This window comes from Coccinella septempunctata, chromosome 6 (assembly GCF_907165205.1).
Source record: "Coccinella septempunctata chromosome 6, icCocSept1.1, whole genome shotgun sequence".
Taxonomy (NCBI): Eukaryota; Metazoa; Arthropoda; class Insecta; order Coleoptera; family Coccinellidae; genus Coccinella; species Coccinella septempunctata.
In genome coordinates, this window is record NC_058194.1 from 13,229,012 (window position 1) to 13,235,011 (window position 6,000).

The window sequence follows — 6,000 nt, forward strand, 5'->3', positions numbered from 1 at the left end:
AAACGGCTTGACCGATTTTGATGAAATTTTTTGTGCTTATCCGGTATCTATGAGAATCGGCCAACATCTATTTTTCATCCCCCTAAATGTTAGGGGTAGTTCACCCCTAAATTTTTTTTTTTATTTTGAGTCAAAATTTTTAATTTCTATTTTTTTATGATACAACATACAAAAATACATACAATCCTCAATTTTCACCCTTTTACGATCAACCCTTATTTTTTAATAGCCATTTTAGTAATTTAATCATTAGGAAATTATTTATATGGCAAAACAACGTTTGCCGGGTCAGCTATCTATGAGAATCGGCCAACATCTATTTTTCATCCCCCTAAATGTTAGGGGTAGTCCACCCCTAATTTTTTTTTTTATTTTTTAGACAAAATTTTTAATTTCTATTTTTTTATGATACAACATGGAAATTATTTATATGGCAAAACAACGTTTGCCGGGTCAGCTAGTTTCATATAGTTCCTTGTTGGAATAACTTGATCTTGGATGGCAAAGATGAATCCCTCTGTCTCAGGGAACAACTTTCCGAAAGTCAACCAGTAGTTCGACGCAGATATGTCGACATAATCATGATTGACTTCGTTCGGGTGTCTGCCACCAAGGTTTGGCAATCAGTTTCTGCATTTTGCTTTCTTCAGAGTGTTCGAAGATTTCTTTGTACTTCTATTGCAACATTAATGTAGTTGAGTTATCAGCGTGGCAAACTGCTTGATGAAGCAGTCTCGTTCAGGAAATATTTTCGAAGCATGCTCAGCGAGTCTCCTCGGAAAATTTCGCGTTCTATTGGTATAGGACCAGTTGTGATGAGGCCATCTGCTGCTTTCATCTGTAGACTGGTGCGCCAGGTCAATATGGTATTTTCCAGGAAATTAAAAATATTGGGATCTATTTTGTGAATACTCAAGATAATCAAGAATCATTCGAGGGGTATGGAATTTAATGTTTTTTTGTAGTCTACATAAGCAGCATAAAGATTCCTTCGTTTAGGGAATGCTTGATTGCAGATAACTGAATTTATTATTAGCTGTTCTTTGCATCCTCGGCTGTCTTTGGCGCACACTTTCTGTAGCGTGGCGATGATTTTATCCTTTTCACAATAGTTATAAATGCGGTTTGGAATGCACGATGTGATTAACTTATGCAGCGTTCGAAGGCATGTGATTGGTTGATATTTGGATGATCTTCTGCATTCCTTGGGTCTTCAGGTAGCAGGTATCAATTGAGAGAGAAGCCAGAATAAACTACAGAAATGATGATGACAATGAAGATCTAGAAGAAGAAGTGGAGGCAAACGAAGAACTGATGATGGAACCACCGGAAACCGAAATCATTCCAAAACCGGCTTCACCAACAGAAATCAAAGAGATCATAATGAAACTGAAAAACCGGAAAGCACCGGGAGAAGATAGGATAACGAATTATATGTTGAAGAAATTGCCTAGAAAAGGAATAGCAGCCTTGACGAATATAACAAACGGAGTGATGAGGACCGAATACTACCCAAAGAGATGGAAAACTGCAGAAATGATAGTTTTCAACAAGCCTGGAAAGGAACGGAAATTTCCTCAAAATTATAGACCAATCAGCCTACTATCAGCACTAGGAAAAGTCGTCGAGAGGGTTATCGCCAAAAGGCTGAATGAGGAAACAGAAATGTTGAAGATAATCCCACCCGAACAATTTGGATTTCGACGAGAACACTCGACTGAACTCCAATTACTACGGCTCATAGAATACGTCACCGAAGGAATGCAGACCAAACAGGCCACAGGATTAGTTCTGATGGATATCGAGAGAGCTTTTGATAGAGTATGGCACGAAGGCCTAATCTACAAGATGAAAAGAGCAGGATATTCGACCAAGCTATGCAAGATTATAAGGAATTATCTGAGGAATAGAAACTTTTATGTGAAGATAGATGGAGCAACCTCTCAAACCAGACAATTGGAAGCGGGAGTGCCTCAAGGATCGGTACTTGGACCTCTGCTTTACGTAATATACGTTTATGATATCCCGAAGAATGCTAGGAATATGCTCACCTTGTACGCAGATGACACAGGAATAGCGTTCAGACATCGACGCCCAGAGATCATACACCGGAGACTGCAGGAAGCCATAGATGAATTACTCAAATGGTGCATCAAATGGAAAATCCAAATCAATGGAAGAAAGACTCAAGCAATATTACTGCAAAAGAGAAGATTGAGGATGGAAGAAAACCTTGAAGTTGATGGACAAGAGGTTGAATGGAAAAATGAAGCAACATACCTAGGAGTGACGCTTGACAGAGGACTTACATGGAAAAACCACATCAAATGTGCTGTTGATAAAACAAAAGCCGCAATGAGTAAACTTTATCCACTCATAGGCAGAAGAAGTCATATGAATAAGAACATCAAGTTGACGATGATTAAAACTATTGCGCGACCACAACTCACATATGGATCGGCGGCATGGGGCTTCGCAGCCAAGACCCACATCAAGAGAATACAGGCCACTGAGAATAAACTCCTTAGAATGGCGATGGACGTACCCTGGTTTGTTAGGAACAAACAAATCTACAAGGACTTGGAATGGGAACCAGTTACAGAATTTATGAAGAGAAAGGCGGAAAGAATATTCGACAAAGCCAAACAACATCCAAATGAGGAACTACGAAGATTAGTCGACTACGATCCAACAGAAGAAGCTAGAAGGTCAAGAACCTACCACCGAAGACCGAGAGATCAGTTAAGGATTTGAATGTAACCAAAGAAGAGCTTAACCTATAAAAGCTATAGGCAGCATACAACTATCAACACGACTATGATCGTGTGAGAGTCCAGAAACCATAAGAGTCAACTGGTTAATAGGCAAAATGCCCGGAACCTATGAAGAAGCAGTTAAGGGTTTTTAGTGGGTCTCGAGCTCGGAGAGTGAGAATCCCCACACTGTTCCCCCTCAGCAGAGGGTGTGTTCGTCTGTTTGCAGATTTTCCCCCTGCTACACCAAAAAAAAAAAAAAAAAAAAAAAAAAAAAAAAAAAAAAAAAAAAAAAAAAAGGTAGCAGGTATGTTGTGCTTTGTATAAGAAATATTGAACATTCTTTCACGATTTTTATGACCTCGTTTATTGCAATGCTTAAATCTTCATGCATTATTCAAAGTTTCTCTATTCAGAAGTTCTGTTGTGAAGTTCCTGGATAGCTGATTTCACTTCTTCAATTTTGATTATGTCATATTGCATCAGTTCGTATTATGACTTTAGCCTTGTGGCTATTACACTCCTCTCCAGAAGAACTTATCCCAGTTATCTCAGATATCAAAAGGATTAAGCTCTGTTGGAGTCCTTTCCCGGTTTTCGGGCTCATGGTGGTGGTCGGGTGCGGGCCGCTCTACGATCTCCTGATGTTGTCCTGGTCCTGCTCGTTCCTGGTGTTCATTAGATTTCTGATCTCTCCGCATTTCTTATCGAAGTTCTGCATTTTGCAGGAACTTGGATACCTTTCTCGCAAGAACCGCTTTCTGTTATATATATAGAGTCGTCTAATTCAAGTTTTTTCACATTCTCTGTCAGTTTCTTCGGTATGAGGCCTGTGGATGAATGACATAATAATTATTATTATTATTCATTGTTACCTCATCAGGAGAAAGCGTTTTTATTTTTATTTGTTATAATTAGTGGATATATTCCAAACAGGTCATTTTAAATTCAAAATGAACCTAAACGCTTATCTGACGCGTTATTTTGCAGCCATCTCTATCATTAACGGGAGTTATTAATATCATATCTTTCATTTTTCGGCAAACATATACCACTAAGGGCGTAGGATCGTGTGAACGTGATGGTGAGGAGAGAGAACTACTATTCACCAACCATTCTTAAAAAATTCTACAAGTTATAAGACAACAACTGAGTTACTTGGATGTAGACTATCTTGTTAGAACTATAACACTGATCTTCACAAGCGGCTAACTCCTTTGTGTTGATATCTCTAAATATTTATCTCCTGAAAGTGACAATTCGAATTGGAAGAAAACAAGCTTTGATCTTACTATGTTCAAGTGCCTGAAGTGGTAATTGTCTTTCTCATGCATTTCGAATCGTTAGTACGATGGAAAGTTGAAAGGCTTTTCATCTTCTTGAACTTGAGTCAGCATCATTGACAAATTGTCAATGGAGTGTCAGAAGTTTTTAAATTTCTTTCTCGTTTTTTTTCCTATTTTTATAAGGGTCAAGTACACGGGGCTAACAAGCAGGCTTGTGAGAAACCGGCGAGTCAGCGAGTAAGCCACTAATAGAGTACGCACAGAATTTCAGACTTGCTCGGTAGCCAACTAGCTGGCGAGTAGAAACTAGTGCTATTAACATCTTGTGTCTACTGTGAGTACACGTGGGTATAGTTTACAAGCTACTCGCTTAGAAGCCGGCGAGTGGCGTGTAAAGTTGCCAGCAGTTCAACCTTTCCTAGAGTATTTTTACGAGCAGCTAACGAGGAGAGTGCGTCGAGTATACTGGACATGTTTACAAGCTGCTTGTGCCGGCTTGTAGCTTGTAAACTCGCTCCGTGCACTCGACTCCATATAAGGATCCTGTAGCGTTCCTCATCGTACAACTTTTAAGTCAAAATTAAAATTTCAACTTTGGTCATTATCTCCGTTTCTGTTTGAGCTAGGAAGTTGAATTGAAAACATTTTGGAGACACTTTTTTGATAGCAATCCAGTACCGTACTATGATTTTTTCCATATGGTTTATTTGCTGAGCTATTACATAAAGATGTATTTTTTCTTATGAAAAGAGTAGTTTAAAATGACTCACAAAAACTGAGGGCAATGTTTGATATATTTCTGAAACGGTAAAAAAATGGCGATTCTTTCTGAGTCATTTTAAACTACTGTTTTCATAAGAAAAAAACACAATTTTATGTTATAGCTCAGCAAATAAACCTGTAGGAAAGAATCATAGTACGCCACTGGATTGCTATCAAAAAAGTGTCTCTATAATGTCTTCATTTCAACATCCTAGCACAAACAGAAACGGAGATAATGACCAAAGACGATTTAAGCGTCAAACTTGCAAAAAAAGTCACGTGTATATTCTCGAGCGCGGTGGATTTTTTCTTATTTTGATGCTAATGATTCAAGAAAAATGGAAAAAATAAAATCTGACAGTTTCAGCAAGCCGAACCGATAATAAATTTCCATAAAGGTCACAAAAATTATTTTTTTTTGACTTACATAATCTCTTGAACTTCAAATTGTTTTCGCATTCATTATAGAAGTTGTAGAGTACATTATATGTACAAATTTTGCCCGACGCAATTCTTTCTACGTTCTAAAGTTTATGAGATATATGGTGATGAATGTACATTAGACTGGGTTTCTACATTGACCTTAAACCTTTCGTATGTGTGGCTAAGCTCATTGACCTAATCGCCCTCTAACTCGAAAACGTTAAAAAGTAAGTAGGTAAAATTCTTCAGACAAAAGTTGAATAGAATTGTATTATTTACAACTTTCCTGATGAGTACAGAAACAATAAGAGGTACAGGAAAGGAGATATTTTAAGAAAATGCCTTGTTATCATCATCAAACTTTTAGGTTAAGAACCCACCAGAGTTGTGTCTAGTGTCAGATTAATGGGTCAACACATCTGTAACACCGAGATTAACCATCTGTATGAAAATCTGACACGCCCGAGTATAAAAGTAACTATTTTTTTGCATTTTCAAAGGACCGCTGTGACACAGCTTCGTTTGAGTAAAAATCCGACACGCTCGAAGAAAAATTTTTTTCACAATTTCCAACTCTTCCGTACGGCCAGCCCCATCACGAAAACGGCATATGCATTATCTCAATTTGACACGCTCAAGTATGTACACCTGACGATTTTTTTACATATTTGATGACCTGCAGACGCTTTCCCCACCGCTGAAAGTCCATACATCACAGAACACCAGTTTTTGAAATCGTTTTCTCAGGTAAGTACTAAACAGTAAACATTCAATAG